Source organism: Heptranchias perlo, chromosome 14, assembly GCF_035084215.1.
Source record: "Heptranchias perlo isolate sHepPer1 chromosome 14, sHepPer1.hap1, whole genome shotgun sequence".
Classification (NCBI taxonomy): Eukaryota; Metazoa; Chordata; class Chondrichthyes; order Hexanchiformes; family Hexanchidae; genus Heptranchias; species Heptranchias perlo.
Genome location: NC_090338.1, coordinates 63,667,609 through 63,684,589, shown reverse-complemented (window position 1 = coordinate 63,684,589; position 16,981 = coordinate 63,667,609). Strand labels below are relative to the sequence as shown.

Genomic DNA, 16,981 nt, shown 5'->3' with positions numbered 1-16,981 from the left:
CCAGCTTCCACCCTAACCACATCAAAGAGGCCATCCCCTATGGACAGGCCCTGCGAACACACAGGATCTGCTCAGACGAGGAGGAACACGATGGACACCTACAGACGCTGAAAGACGCCCTCGTAAGAACGGGATATGACGCTCGACTCGTCGATCGACTGTTCCGACGGGCCACAGCGAAAAATTGCATCGATCTCCTCAGAAGACAAACACGGGACGCAACCAACAGAGTACCCTTCGTCGTCCAGTATTTCCCCGGAGCGGAGAAACTGCGCCATGTTCTCCGCAGCCTTCAACATGTCATCGATGACGACGAACACCTTGCTAAGGCCATCCCCACGCCTCCACTACTCGCCTTCAAACAGCCACTCAACCTCAAACAGACCATCGTTCGCAGCAAATTACCCAGCTTTCAGGAGAACAGCGTCTACGACACCACACAACCCTGCCACGGCAACCTCTGCAAGACATGCCAGATCATCGACACAGATACCACCATCACACGAGAGGACACCACCCACCAGGTACATGGTTCATACTCCTGTGACTCGGCCAACATTGTCTACCTCATACGTTGCAGGAAAGGATGCCCCGGAGCATGGTACATTGGCGAGACCATGCAGACACTGCGACAACGGATGAACGGACACCGCGCAACAATCGCCAGACAGGAGGGTTCCCTCCCAGTCGGGGAACACTTCAGCAGTCAAGGACATTCAGCCACCGATGTTCGGGTAAGCGTTCTCCAAGGCGGCCTTCGAGACACAAGACAACGCAAAATTGTCGAGCAGAAATTGATAGCCAAGTTCCGCACCCATGAGGACGGCCTCAACCGGGATCTTGGGTTCATGTCACGCTACACATAACCCCACCAGCGGAAAAAAATTTTATCTGTTTTTAATACAACTGGTCATTCTCTCTCTCTTCCTTTCGGATGTTTCTCTCTCTCCCTATCTGTCTTTGGTTCTGGCCGTTTGTGTATTCAGTAGTCTGGTATCTAATGTTTCTCTGTCTGAACACTATTCAATTCATTTGATGGCCTTGATAACGGGCAGTTGGAAAGATTATCTGTAATCACCAGGCATTGTTCTGTGACTATATATGCGGTAATTTTTAAGGAACCCGACACTCACCTGACGAAGGAGAAAGCCTCCGACAGCTTGTGATTTTCAAATAAAACTGTTGGACTATAACCTGGTGTTGTAAGATTCCTTACATTTGTACACCCCAGTCCATCACCGGCATCTCCACATCAAGTTTTACTGAGCGGAGGGTCCACTGCTCACGCTCCGTGATTGGGGTCCTATGCACATCATAGGGAATCGATTTGCATGGATCAATGATTCAGGCAGGCGCTTTGGCCACTCAGTGGAAGGCCCAGGGGACAATGGCGCCCGCATACCCATACCACGAGGCCCAAGGATGGATAAAAATCAGTTCTCAGGCCTCACCTGCTGGTCGCAACTCCACAGACAGCTCGCCCCACCAGAAAAGTCCATTTCGGGCCACCTGCCTCATTGGCTGTGGCCCTCAGGTAAGTGGAGGGGGTGTGGTGGGGGGGGAAAGAGAGTGAGGTGGGTGGGACTGCAGAGTTGGGAGGAGCATTCCTAGCTCCACAGAGAGGTTTGTTTTTAAAAATAACCTGAACTAAAACTTAACATTAGTTGGAGGCCGCTGAAGAACCCTGAACTTCCCCATTCGCTCATCGATAACTAATTTTGTAGAGGGGTCCTTCAACAGACTTTAGGCCCCTCATTAGCATATTTAAGGGGCCTAACGCCTGTTTTTACATGTCCGCCGGGGACGTTTAAAAAAAAATGAGCCCTACAAATTTAGCAGTGGGGCCAACGCTCGCGCAGATTGGACGTAGGCCACTGCTAAATTGGTGTGCGTTGGGCCCTTTTAAGCCCGAGAAACTGGAACAAGGCATAGTGAGAAACCAGATCTGAAATATTTACTAGCATATCACAAGGTAATTACAGAGTAAGCACAGGGAAGGTTGAAATCTTCTTTTTCATATAAATATGTTTTTAAGCATTTATATCAGTTATTTAAGGTTAATATGATGCTGCCATTTGATGATTGAAACTGCTAAGTGTAGAGTGTGATGCTCAGTCAGCAGACCCAAGTCAGACTTTCCACTGGTCCTCATTTCAGGTCAAATCAGGTTCAGTAACAAAGGAGCATCTGAGCACTTGCAGTGTTCCACTCCCCAGGATAACTAATTATCAGGGTTTCCAATGGATGTAGACCCAAGCTGTACAAGACTATCTACAATCCAGGTAGCTATAGGCTTCCTAGGCTCAGTAAAACTTGGGAGTCAAACCATTACTTTAATTCACACTGATGTGCATTGAAAGTTGCTTCACATTGAGACAAATGGAGTTCCCTGCAATAAAGTTATTCCTGATGTTGAATTAGTTTTATGAAGCCAGATTCAGAATCCCAAAGCATCCAGGATGGTTGACAGCCTTTATGGTTGAGGTCGTTAAATCCGGTCTCCATATACTGGCAGCAAGTTGAGGTTTAACTGGGTACAAATCCACCGCCAGACTGTGGAAAGCAGGTTTAGTAACATCGATTGCAGGATCTGGCTCACAGATGCAAGGAGGTGGCTAGCCAATGCCAGGAACTGGTTTGAATCCATTTGAACTCCATGCAGCTTTACTATGTAATCACACATGGTTAGATACCTCTTTAGTTTTGACTGACAACTCAAATCCGCCTTGGAGCAGGATATAGCAGTGACGTGCCAGTGTTTGTGGTACAACGCAGCCTGTTTTTCATTATGTGGCAGGGGGCGCGGTCTGGTTTTTGTAATTATTGACTTTCTTCTTCAATTTTTTGACTGACAAATGCTTTTGACGATAACCCTTTCAACATGTCGTGTCAGAGAGCTGGGATACGGGTTTGATTCTTGTCATTTTGCCAATCTCGGCTGTGTTGGTTTGGACGGACACACAAGGGAAGGAAAGAAAATATATTAAAAGTCTTAGTTGTAGCACGCAATTCCTGACAACAGTCACACTTCCAGTAACACTTTCCCCATTGCAGTGTTGCTTACACCACTATTGTTATAAAACAGTGTATCCTCCCACTCACTGTGTGCAGTGCCATGGGGGATTACATATATACATTCTTCAGTTGCTTAATGCACTGTCTAGTGTGGAACTGAGCCATATAGCACAGAAAGATTGGATTCCCAGTCTGAATGAGTTAATCTCAGCCAGAGTGATGATAGGAATGTGACAATTTGGCATCAGCATCCCTGGGCTAGAGGAGCAGGGGTTGGGGGAGGGGGGAATAAAAGCAGGAAGACCAAAAAGATTCCTGGTTCATTCCCAGTCTGTACTCATTTAGCCAATGCTGGTTAGGGAGGCCATAGGAGTCTTGCAATTGGCCTCAGTGCCCCAAAGTCAGGGAGGAGTAAAATCATTCAAGGTTCCCGGTCCTGACTGCTATCCAGTCACTCCTGTTGGAACCTCATGGAAGTTGGGGAAGAAATGTATGGACAATGACGGGCAGTAAAAGACACCCTGGTCTATCCAGCCGGTCCATACAACTGTAATGCCTAGTACGCCACAATATAAAGACTCCTCACCCACCCGAAAGCCATGTGATCTCCCGGTTGGGGTGTGGAGTCGATATATATTATGTGCACAAGACATCGCGGTCGTGTGGGACAGGCTGGATGAATATTGCTCAACTGTGATGCCCTCTGAGGTTGAATAGCCTGCCAACACTCACTGCCAAGGCTCACATGTCCACTTGGAGCAAGGGATTGAAGGGCACTGATAGAGCCGTACTCCAGTAGGGAGAGATAGGGGAGAGGAGAATAGTGGTTGATAAAGATTTCCAAAATTAAATAAAAATGGAACTGGTGAGACTGTTGTTTCATTTATATCAGTGAAAGAACAACGGGAACAGACATTACCAGTGGGATTTCCTATAATGTTTGTTTTCCGTTTCCTTGGTTTTAGTGTTCCAGTGTCCACATTTAGGGCTTCTATTAAATTCTAGTACAGTGACAAAGATCAAACACGTTTAATATTTAATAAGTTAAAATTCTTGGCAAATTGCCCCCTTTTTTTGACCACTGGTTCAATGTACATGCTTCCCTATGTCTTTTTTTGGAAATGACTTCATTCCTTCTTTGCTCAGCCCACAGAAACATCTGCATTACATTTCCTGAGTCACTTGATAAATACAGATGTGCAGCTGGCCAGTACCCAGCAGTTAATTAACCACTGCATCACTACCAGGTGGGCCAAGTCAACATTTTAAAGGCTCATGTTTCCTTGGGAAGGCCGTGATTTCACCCTCAAATCCCCATGTTTTAATATTTTGCAAATCCACATCACTATGAGATAAGTTAAGTCAGAGATAGTCAGTGAGATGGACTGTACCAAATAAATCCTTCGGGTAGATGTAATCCCACAGAAAACAATTATTCGATTGATTATCATAGAAAGGTTACAGCACAGAAGGAGGCCATTCAGCCCATCGAATCCGTGCCGGCTCTATGCAAGAGCAATCCAGCTAGCCCCACTCCCCCGCCCTATCCCCGTAGCCCTGCAATTTTTTTTCCTTTCAAGTACTTATCCAGTTCCCTTTTGAAGGCCATGATTGAATCTGCCTCCATCACCCCCTCGTCGGTCAGTGCATTCCAGATCCTAACCACTCGCTGTGTAAAAAAGTTTTTCCTCATGTCACCTTTGGTTCTTTTGCCAATCACCTTAAATCGATGTCCTCTGGTTCTTGACCCTTCTGCCAATGGGAACAGTTTCTCTCTATCTACTCTGTCTAGACCCTTCATGATTTTGAATACCTCTATCAAATCTCCTCGCAACCGTCTCTGTTCCAAGGAGAACAACCTTAGATTCTCCAGTCTATCCATGTAATTAAAGTCCCTCATCTCTGGAATCATTCTAGTAAATCTCTTTTGTACCCTCTCTAATGCTTTCAGATCTTTCCTAAAGTATGGTGCCCAGAACTGGACACAATACTCCAACTGTGGCCAAACCAGTGTTTTATAAAGGTTCATCATGACTTCCTTGCTTCTGTACTCTATGCCTCTATTTATAAAGCCCGGGATCCCGTATGCTTTTCTAACCGCTTTCTCAACCTATCCTGGCACCTTCATCGATTTGTGTACATATACCCCCAGATGTCACTGTTCCTGTACCCTTTTTGGAATTGTGCCCTTTAATTTATATTGCCTCCCTTCGTTCTTCCTACTGAAATGTTTCACCTTGCATTTTTCTGCGTTAAATTTTATCTGCCACGTTTCCGTCCATTCCACCAGCCTGTTTACATTCTCTTGAAGTCTATCACTATCCTCCTCACTGTTTACTACCCTTCCAAGTTTTGTGTCATCTGCAAATTTTGAAATTGTGCCCTGTACACCCAAGTCCAAGTCGTTAATATATATCAAGAAATGTAGTGATCCCAGCACCCCGATCCCTGGGGAACACCACTGTACACCTCCCTCCAGTCCTAAGAAAAGCCATTCACCGCTACTCTCTGTTTATAACTGTTATTGGAAACACTGTGCAGAATGATGAATGACAGCTTTGTGGAAATGGAACTCCTTTTATATATTGCCCTCAGCGACTGCATAAGGCACCTCTAGGTCACCTGGGGTTACTTCTATATTGGTACACTGGCACTAAGAGAACAACCCTCAAACAAGATCTGTGACCTCGAGACTCGCTCACCCCTTTTTGGTGAACGTGGACGTTGCAGGTCTCCGTTGGAGGGTCAACAGAGAGAGGTATGTGTTTTTCATGTCCCTGACCTCTGTTGTTGGGATCCATGGAATAGCCCCTAACATCTGGGAGGCACAGAGTTCACCAGGTTTATTTAATGGATTGTCAGTTCCAACAAAAAGCAGGGAAATATGTACATTGAACCCCTGGTCAAAAAAAGGAGCCAATTCTCTAAGAATTTTAACTTATTCATTACTAAACGTTTGATCTTTGTCACTGCACAAGAATTTAATAGAAAACTCTGCTGTCTGTATCTTAGCTCACACCAAGTCCCGTTCACCCATCACCCCTGGCTCCCGGTCCAGCAATGCTTCAAATTTAAAATTCTCATCCTCATGTTCAAATCGCCCCATGGCCTCACCCCTCTCTATCTCGGTAACCTCCACCGGCCCTACAACCTTCCAAGATCTCTGCGTTCCTCCAATTCTGGCCTGTTGTGCACCCCCCATTTCCTGCGCCCCACCATTGCCGGCTGGGCCTTCAGATGTCTAATGCCACCAGTGTCAGTGTGAAAGTGAGGGAGGGGGTCTCATGCTCTTGACACCAGTGTCAGTGTAAAAGTGAGGGAGGGGCATCTCATGCTCTTGACACCAGTATCAGTGTAAAAGTGAGGGAGGGGGTCTCATGCTCTTGACACCAGTGTCAGTGTAAAAGTGAGGGAGGGGGGGTCTCATGCTCTTGCCACCAGTGTCAGTGTAAAAGTGAGGGAGGGGCGTCTCATGCTTTTGACACCAGTGTCAGTGTAAAAGTGAGGTAGGGGGTCTCATGCTCTTGACACCAGTGTCAGTGTAAAAGTGAGGGAGGGGCGTCTCATGCTCTTGACACCAGTGTCAGTGTAAAAGTGAGGGAGGGGGTCTCATGCTCTTGACACCAGTATCAGTGTAAAAGTGAGGGAGGGGGTCTCATGCTCTTGACACCAGTATCAGTGTAAAAGTGAGGGAGGGGGTCTCATGCTCTTGACACCAGTGTCAGTGTAAAAGTGAGGGAGGGGGTCTCATGCTCTTGACACCAGTATCAGTGTAAAAGTGAGGGAGGGGCGTCTCATGCTCTTGACACCAGTATCAGTGTAAAAGTGAGGGAGGGGGGGTCTCATGCTCTTGACACCAGTATCAGTGTAAAAGTGAGGGGGGGGGGTCTCATGCTCTTGACACCAGTATCAGTGTAAAAGTGAGGGAGGGGGTCTCATGCTCTTGACACCAGTGTCAGTGTAAAAGTGAGGGAGGGGCGTCTCATGCTCTTGACACCAGTATCAGTGTAAAAGTGAGGGAGGGGCGTCTCATGCTCTTGACACCAGTATCAGTGTAAAAGTGAGGGAGGGGGGGTCTCATGCTCTTGACACCAGTATCAGTGTAAAAGTGAGGGAGGGGGTCGCATGCTCTTGACAACAGTATCAGTGTAAAAGTGAGGGAGGTGGTCTCATGCTCTTGACACCAGTATCAGTGTAAAAGTAAGGGAGGGGGTCTCATGCTCTTGACACCAGTATCAGTGTAAAAATGACAGAGAGGGTCCCAAGCTCCTGACCCCAGTATTAGTGTAAAAATGCTTCATGACTAGCTCAGGTTCAATCTAAGGTCTATTTTACACTTCCCTAAGAATGTACATCAACCACGGATTCAAGGGAACTGTATCTTCTGCAGCGGTGAGGTTTTTTCATGTTTATCTCTCCCTCTTTAAATAGCAGGCTTCTAACTGAGAGATTGCTAAAGTGGTGTTAAGCTCAGAGCTGTTTTGTGTTGTGCACTCACGTCCTCTGGGAGCTGTGCTTAGATCAGTGTCCATTACAACTCCAGGCCTTCGTTCTCCTCGGCTAGGACCTGCATTTGAACCCTGGTCCCAGAGGTAAACGAATAGTGTTCCTGCATTCTGTCCCAAGGTTTAGATGTATACATGACCTCAAAAAGGTACATATTTACACATAATAGAGACCTTGTTTTTAAGTGTTTTCAGTATCTGGGACAGGATAGGAAATGATTAAATTGACCATACCTGGCCAATAAACTGAATTTCCCATTACACAATGCATTAAGATTTGATACACTACTTCCTGTTTAACATTCATCAGGAAAAACACTGAGCAGTGAGTTCAGGTCAAGCCCAACAATAATGTTTAAATGGGCCAACAAAGAGAACTCAAATCGTACCTGCTTAAAATATCATTGCCCGAGGTTTGCACGTGTTCATGAGCAAGGGATAGAATTCTCAGAGTCTAGTAATGAAGAAAACTTCTGGGGAATAGCAACTATGAGGATGGTGAGTCCAGGATAGGGGGCTGTGCATTTCATTTAACATGTGCACTGGAAAGCTGGCTCAGCACACAGCACCACGTTCACAGAAAGAGATATCTTTTTTAAACTGTGAATGCAGGAAAAAGGAAATTAAAACAGAAAATGTTGGAAATACACAGTGGCAACTGGATGAGAAAGACAATCACACCCAAAATGTGCAGGAAGGAAACTGTTAGTATTAACACTTTGAGTGTGATACCATTGGAAGCCTAACTTGCTTGCTCACTCTCAGTCATATTGATTGACCTAAGGTGCATTTCCAACATTTGTTTGTATTTTAGAACATTCTTATGTGCGCTCAAACCACATTATTGTAAGCTAATAACCAACAGTAATCGGAGGTGCAAGGGATTTGCATGCATTTTTATAAACAGTTCATTTCAGAACAATTTTTAATCCTTGGTTATAAAACATCCTTAAGGCAGTTGCAGCAATTAAAATAAGCTACTCTTTGAAGAATTTCTTTTCCTCTTTAGATTTTTAATGGCCTTCCCCCACTCCAGCTTTCTTCCCATTTTGATACCACAGGAAACTCCACAGTGCAAATATGTGAACAATTTACAACAGGCAGCCTCTGTTAAACAGAGAACAGAATAACTACTGTTATTACATGAATCAGATTAACCTGGCCTCAATTAACTTGAAACCAGGAGCTGACAAAGTTGAAAGATTGTTTTTTTTCTAATTGGCATGCAGACTTGCTGCCACCATGTGGCAGACACTGGGTATTGGATGGTGCTGTTTTGGCGATCGAGAAGCAGAGTAATCAGAAACAGCTTGAGACATCAACTAGCATAATAGGTATGAAGCTTAATCCACAGAGCAATGTAACAGTGAGCATGTTGCAACACAGATTTAACAAAATGTCATGTTATTCCAGATGGTATAAGGGAAAAGATGTAGTGGCCAAGTCACTCCTGTTAAAAGAGAAACTTGCTTTAATGGTTGACGTTGTTCCGTGAGCAAGTTAACTACATGGAATTAACAGCATAGAAACAGGCCATTCAGCCCAACGGGTCTATACTGGTGTTTATTCTCCACACGAGCCTCCTCCCCAACTTACTTTATCTCACCCTAACATATCCTAATATTCCTTTCTCCCTCATGTACTTTCCCTTCAATGCATTACAACTCGTGTACTCTGGGGCACGGAATTTGTTAGCATTGAAAGCAGATGCATTCAGGAATTTCTGGCTTGTAAGCCAAAAATTCTTCTTACAGTGAAAAGCTGGGAGGATCAAAGATGGCAGTGTACATTTAGCTTCACTCGGGTTATCAGAATGAGGTTAAAAAGCCAAAATACTGCAGATGCTGGAAAATCAGAAACAAACCCAGAAAATGCTGGAAACAAAGAGCAGGCCAGTCAGTTTCTGTGGAGAGAAGAGACAAGTTAACACTTTGGGTGCAGACTGTTTAAAGGTGCGTACTTGCAATATTAACTTGTTTATCAGAATAAGGTCACCGGACAGTTTTCACAGGTCCAGTATTCACATGAAGCCATTGAATACTGAACTTGTGCCTGGGGCACAGAAGGGCTTAGGAGCAACTGGACTGGTGTGTGGGTAAGCAAGTCACAGATTGCTCATGGCCTTGTGTGTACTGAAACTACCTGTCGGGGAGACAGTTCCACACAGGAATACTGGTGCTAGTGCTCTGTGCAGAAGTTTTGGGTTAATAATTGACAGATAAAAGAAACACTAAGAGAAATCTTCACTGAAGCCTGGTGTTCTGACAGCTTGTGTGTGATTATAACAAGTCAGCAAAAGGGTTAATCATCTCTGCCTTACAGTGATCATTTTCTAAACTATATCTCAGGCTGTATTTACCCGTCAGTGTTAAAACGACCAAAAAACAAGTTGGAAAAATCATTATTCCTGCTAATATTTACTTTGGAGCCACTGTCTCCAACATTTTTTCTTTGACTGGAGCCATGAACATACAATTCCAAGACTCATCCCTGGCCAATCTCCAATCATAATGATGTCTGCTCCACAATGAAAGTTAATCAACCTAAAAGACCAACCCTCCTGTTCTATTCCTAAACCAACAGCAAAAGCCGCAGTCAAAATGTTAACGTACTTTTCACGGTCCACTTAGGCATCAGAATTCCAGGGATGCATCGAGGAGGAAATGGCAACACATGACACAACACAGATGCAACCCTTGGGATCAGCTAATAGTCAATGCAATTTATATAATTTATTCCATGTGCCAGCAATGCCCCAAACAATAAGCGCAGTATTGATGCTTCTCAGCAAGTATTTGAGATAATAAACTGATGTGGGGATGCTGCAATCAGATATATAGTTATCCCCCAATTTTCCTCTCCTGAAGGTGTTGACTCCTTGCTGGAATGTGGTACACCAGCAGCCCTCCAGTACCTCACCCATGTGCCAGCCCAGATAGTGAGTGTTGACACTGAGTGCAGAGAGGATCACAGTTGAGCTGTCCTCATCCAATGTCTCTCACTCTCTCTCTCACACACACACACACTTTTCACAAGGGAGGCACTGCATGATCAGGAGCAACAACCCTGGTTGATTTTCCCTTCACCAACCCAGGCAAATTGAAGCCAATTGTAGCACTTATCTTTCTTATCCTATTTGAGATCAGCTAATTCAGGGAAAACTGGAGATCAAACCTGGGGCCACCTTGGTCTGTATGACACATTTAATGACTGGATAAAAGATTATCCCAGTTTTTCTTAAAGGAGCACCATCCTTGTTAAAGGGGAATCTATTGTTAGAGAGAGAAAGGAAGGAAAGCATTTCCATTTTATATGGCACCTTTTCATGTACTCAGGATGAGTACTTATATGAGCCAGTATCTCAACTGAAACCAATGATTGTTATATAATACAAAAGTGCTTTTTTCCTAATTCATTCTCAGGGTGTGGGCATCACTGGCAAGCCTGGCACTTATTTCCCATCCCTAATTGCCCTTGAGAAGGTGGTGGTGAGCCGCCTTCTTGAACCGCTGCAGTCCGTGTGGTGAAGGTTCTCCCATAATGCTGTTAGGTAGGGAGTTCCAGGGTTTTGACCCAGTGAAGCTTTACAATCAATAAATTACGTTTGAAGTGCAATCACAGCTGTTATGTAGACAAACACGACAGCCAATTTGAACAGAGCAAGGCCCTACAAAGAGCAATGAGACGAATGCCTAGTTAATCTGCTTTTGGATGTGCTAATTGAGGGAGGAATGTTGGCCAGGATACAGAGATAACTCCTTGCTCCTCTTTGATTAGTGCCACGGGATCTTTTACGTCCACCCGAATGGATAGTTTAATGTCTCATCTCAAAGACAGCACTTCCAACAATGCAGCACTCCCTCAGCAACACTGTGCCGAAGTGTCAGCCTAGAGTCCAAGCTGAAGAACCGTGTACCGTGATATTTTCTTTAAAATTCGTTCACGGGATGTGGGCGTCGCTGGCAAGGCCGGCATTTATTGCCCATCCCTAATTGCCCTCGAGAAGGTGGTGGTGAGCCGCCTTCTTGAACCGCTGCAGTCCGTGTGGTGACGGTTCTCCCACAGTGCTGTTAGGAAGGGAGTTCCAGGATTTTGACCCAGCGACAATGAAGGAACTGCGATATATTTCCAAGTCACGCATGAGCAATGGCTGAGCATCACATCGATTGGGAGACAGAAGGGCTTTTGCCAATTAGCTTCTCTTTTCAACAATTTTACTGCTTAAAAGGGACCTCCAGATGCCACCCTGTGATAGTGAATGTTATGTTTTAGCCATCTCATTTAGAAATGTGCCTATTAAGGAAATTACTGCAAAACGCTGTTCATTTGATCAATAAGCTGCCTTGTATTATATAACAATCATCATTTTCAATTGAGATAATGGCTCATATAAAGTTGAATGCATTTAAGCAGTAAAATAGATAATAAAATAGATTTAAGCAGTGTTAAATAGCATTATAATCAGCAAATGGTAAAAGCAACAATCATTACGATAATCGGATCAGCTACTGTTTTATCCTTTGAATGCTGTTAATATAATGCCTCAGCGGAATTACACAATCATCCTTTTTCCTCTCTTCATAGGCCATTAAATTTATAATATGTATGCTTAACATCACTGATTCCACTTCCCCTTTGTCCATTCTCTCTCAAACTCCTTACCTTCACCATTGTTCACAGTTACAAAACTTGTAATTTAGAGTGACCGGTGTTTTTTTCATTAACTTCCTTTGCTTCAGCTCTCCCCATTTTTCTTCCATAGGAACTGCAGTAGGCCAGTCAGCCTCTTGAGCCTTTTCAGCCATTCAGTTAGATCAAGGCTGATCTGCATCTTAACTCCCATTTTCCCACCTTGGTTCCGTAACCCTTAATACCCTTGCCTAACAAAAATCTATCAATCTCAGTTTTGAAATTTTCAATTGACCCCCAGCCTCGACAGCTTTTTGGGAGAGAGAGTTCCAGATTTCCACTACCCTTTGTGTGAAGAAGTGTTTCCTGACATCACCCCTGAATGGCCGAGCTCTAATTTTAAGGTTATGCCCCCTTTTTACAGACTCTCCCACCAGAGGAAATTGTTTCTCTCTATCTACCCTGTCAATTCCTTTAATTATCTTAAACACTTCAATCACCCCTTACTCTTCTATACTCATAGCCATATCTATGCAAACTGGCTTCAAAATTTAACCCTTTCAGCCCCAGTATCATTCTGGTGAATCTACACTGCACTGCACCCCCTCCAAGGACAATATATCTTTCCTGAGGTGTGGTGCCATGAACTGAACGCAGTTCCCTCAAAGCACACCACTTTCCTATACTGAACCTTCGAGTCAGGAGGCTGGGCCATGCCCAATCCCCCTCCCCATGGCACTGACAAGCCAGCCGAAGCAAGTGGACAGTTGTCAGCTTTTACCACCTGGTTAAACTCTTGAGTGGCAGTATTCCAGAACTATCCCAATACTGTTGTCATTGAGGGATCACAACCATTAATTATCATTTCATGACACTAGCACATGGCATAACTGCAACCACCAACTTGGGATTGGTGGGATATTGCAAAATAATTTAACAGCAAGAACCTATGATCCATAAGCAAGGCCCAATGGTTTGCAGTTTGTAGGGAAAAATGGGCAGAATTGTGAAATGGAACCATAGAACACCAGTGAAAATCCAGTAATCTTGTACATTAAATATGTAATTCTACTTATTAAGTCACCATAAACCAGTGGCCCAAATTCGAAATGGAAGGAATCACAGAATCACAATAAGGGAGTAACGCTAAACTTTTATAAATCACTGGTTAGGTCATGGCTGGAGTAGTGTCTCCAATTCTGGGCACCACACTTTAGGAAGGATGTCAAGGCCTTGGAGAGGGTGCAGAGGAGATTTACTAGAATGGTGCCAGGGATGAGGGACTTCAGTTATGTGGAGAGACTGGAGAAGCTGGGATTGTTCTCCTTGGAGCAGAGAAGGTTAAGGAGAGATTTAATAGAGGTGTTCAAAATTATGAAGGATTTTGATAGAGTAAATAAGGAGAAACTGTTTCCACTGGCAGAGGACACAGATTTAAAATAATTGGCAAAAGAACCAGGGAGATGAGGAGACATTTTTTTACTCAGTGAGTTGTTAAGGTCTCAAATGCAGTGCCTGAAGGGTGATGGAAGCAGATTCAATAGTGACTTTCAAAATGGATTTGAATGTATATTTGCAAAGGAAAAATGTTCGCAACTATGGGGAATGAGCAGGGGAGTGAGACCAAATGGATAGCTCTTTCAAAGAGCCAGCACAGGCACAATGGGCTAAAAGGCCTTCTTCTGCGCTGTAAGATTCTATAGTTCTAATTCAATCCCCTAAACGCTCTTAAAAAATCCCAGAATATAATAAAACTTAACTTAGTTGGTCATTGTAAACCATCAGGCCTTATCCCGAGGCTTGGATATTCTTTTCTATTCCGTCCTAGTAGGTAGACATCAAAAAGAAATCGTAGGAATTTTATAACGGAGCCTACTTTTGCTGTCATGGCTCCAGCTGAGATAGGAAGCATCTCACCACTATAGCAGGAAGCTATGATAGGATATTCCTAGGTGCTCATCACCCTTTTACTGTTCACAAGTGAAACCAATAAATCCAGATTTAAAACACCAGCAACAAGGTCTGTTCCAGTCCACTCAGACTCTGCAATCCAGTTCATTTGAGGTCCTGAATTTAGTTTAATGCTCCTCCAATAACTGGTGTTTAGACAATAGTAGTCCCTATAAAAAAAACACATGACAGTAGGAACAGTAGCAAATGAGATTATTGCTAGTATGTTACCGACATACTCACTATTTTTCCAGAGACTTGAGCACATGATCTAGGTTGACACTCCAGTGCAGTACTGAGGGAGTGCTGCACTGTCAGGGGTGCTGTCCTTCTGATGAGACGTTAAACCGAGGCCTCGTCTGCCCTCTCACGTGGACGCAAAAGATCCCATGGCACTATTCGAGGAGGAGCAGGGGAGTCTTCCCGGTGTCCTGGCCAATATTTATCCCATAAACAACATCTGCTAAAAAAAAATTATCTGGTCATTTATTTCATTGTTGTTTGTGGGACCTTGCTGTGCATAAATTGGCTACTTTGTTTCCCAATATAACAAAAGTGACTATACGTCAAAAAGTGCTTCATTAGCTGTAAAGTGCTTTGGGACGTCTTGAGTTTGTGACAGACGCTATATAAATGCAAATCTTTCTTTCTTTATCATATGTAAGACTGCTGCGATTCATTAATATCTTATACTCTGTTATCACCCCTCACCTGAGACTGAACACTTTCTAGAGGCTGCAGTGTTGCTGCCAAATAGTGTGGGACCAGGCTGCTTAAAGAACGGTGCACCATCATAGCTAAACTTTGGTTTCTCTCTCTGTGCGGTGAAAGTTGCCCTATAAATGGTTGAATACAATTACACACTGGGACTACTTGGGTCAAGTGATGGGCCATAGCCACAACATTCATCTGACCTCATTGTCCAGTTCTGATTTGGCAACAAACCAGAAGATACTTCAGCGCCGAGGACTGTAGTCAGATTTTCCTCGGCTATATCGTTCCAGGGTCTTCTGAATTGGATGTTGCATGGGGGTTAGCTCAGGCTGTGTAAAACATCATTGATGGGTGTGACTGCACTGCTGGATTCAGCTGAGCAAACTGGCAAAGTCCAAAGTTTAGGTTATTTTTGGTTTCAGAATTCTGAAATTGATTTATTTATGGAACGCAAGAGAGATCATCTGCCAACTGAACTTCTAAAGCATGAAGGACGTATCCTAAGAAAGCAGATTTCCCTACACCAAGGATCTTGGTATCTGCTTACCTCCCACCCACCCTTCCAGTAGTCCAGCAAAGGTCTAAATGGACACCTAAGGAGCAATTTCAACCCTACCTGCCCAGTGGAAATCAGGCGGGCGGGCAGTTAAAATCGGCCAGGTGACTTATCTGCCAACATCCCGACCAGAACCCGTCATCTTCAATTTTAACCTCCTCTTCTGAGCAGGCAGCAAGGATGCCTGCCTGAAACTGGCAGGGTCCTTCTGTAAATATGCAGATCGGAGTCCGATCACATCATCGGGACCCGACTGCAATTTTAACTGGTAACCTGAGTGGGGAGGCCACAGTGACTTTCCCACGAGGTAAAGACAGCGGGAACAGGATTGAAAATCCAGGACCAGAAAAGGCCCAAACAGGCAAGTATTTTTAGTTTCCTTGTGGGACCATGAGAAGCAGGTCTGCTCCTCCAGGCCCCACAAGCAAAGTTTCAGCCTCCCCTGCCCCGGGCTCCCCTCCCATTCCTCCCGTGAGACTCCCCTGAAACCCCCTCCCCGTGATTTACCTTCTTGCCGATGATTCTCCCTTTGGTGTTGGCCGGTGGCCTCCTACCACCTGAAATTCCGCTCCCACCCACTGGCCAGCTGCCAGTTTCCGACCATTTTGGGCGGGCAGCTGACCAGCAGCATGCAGATGAGGCTCGAAAGTTAAAAGGCCCCATGCTGCCATGGTTGGGAGGGGGCTGAGGGGGAGGGGTATTGACGTTCGCCCAGCCCCCCACTCCCGCCCAAATCCCACTCCAAGTTAAAATTCCCCCTATACTTACCTACTCTTCAATAACCAGGGATTAAACGGACACACACTTACCCATTCTTGAATAATCTAACCAGGGATTAAACGGACACACACTTACCTGTTCTTGAGTAATCTAACCAGGGATTAAACGGACACACACTTACCCATTCTTGAATAATCTAACCAGGGATTAAACGGACACACACTTACCCGCTCTTGAATAATCTAACCAGGGATTAAATGGACACAAATTGGTTATATTGCAACCTTGGCAGCAACGTTTCTACAAAATTCTGCACCACAACATCAGCAAACATTTAGTTTAACAATGAGTTTGATACATTGACAGCTCGTGCTATTGTTTTGTTTTGACTCACAGCTAAATCCTGAATAATCGAGGATAATATTGCAGTGAGGTGTAAATAACCATTTGGCACAGTGGCACAAATGACCCACAGATCACAAGTAACGTGGCGTTCCAGGGTTAACATCTCATAGTCGACAATGGGTGCCCATTGAAGCATACTCTTGTATCTGTTATACATGACTGCAGTAAGATCCTCACTCCAGTCCTTATTTTATATTAACAGCCCTTAAACAAAACCCACCAATAACTTTGCATATTTGTTTGAGTTTGGCTCCTGTGATCTATGGTAAATTATGCAATTATTGTTTATCCTGCTCATTTTTAGGGACAGTTTTCTTCCCTTCTCTCCTGAAGGCACTGACTCTTGCTGTGGTTCAATGGTACATGGGCACTGGCAGTCTACTTGGCCATTCTTTACATGTGACCCTAAGACATGAGTGTCAATAGGATGTTTGACTGTGGAGGGCCTGACAGGTGAGCCTAATCCTCTTCTCACCTGACATCTACT

General features: G+C 44.5%; 1 protein-coding gene across 4 annotated transcripts in view; it reads right to left on the bottom strand.

Annotated features, from left to right (window-relative positions):
- The window catches only part of LOC137332582 (janus kinase and microtubule-interacting protein 2-like), a 344,895-nt gene that overhangs the window by 60,175 nt on the left and 267,739 nt on the right, over positions 1–16,981 (bottom strand). The window contains exons 23-25 of one of the 4 annotated variants that reach the window (XR_010965703.1): positions 14,343–14,562; positions 14,026–14,269; positions 1,964–2,938 (exon numbers count right to left, since the gene is read on the bottom strand). The gene's annotated coding sequence lies outside the window, so the exon portion shown is untranslated. Of the gene's footprint in view, positions 1–1,963; positions 2,939–14,025; positions 14,270–14,342; positions 14,563–16,981 lie in introns of those variants that run through there. The other 3 variants (XR_010965701.1, XR_010965702.1, XR_010965704.1) reach the window with 3 other exon arrangements.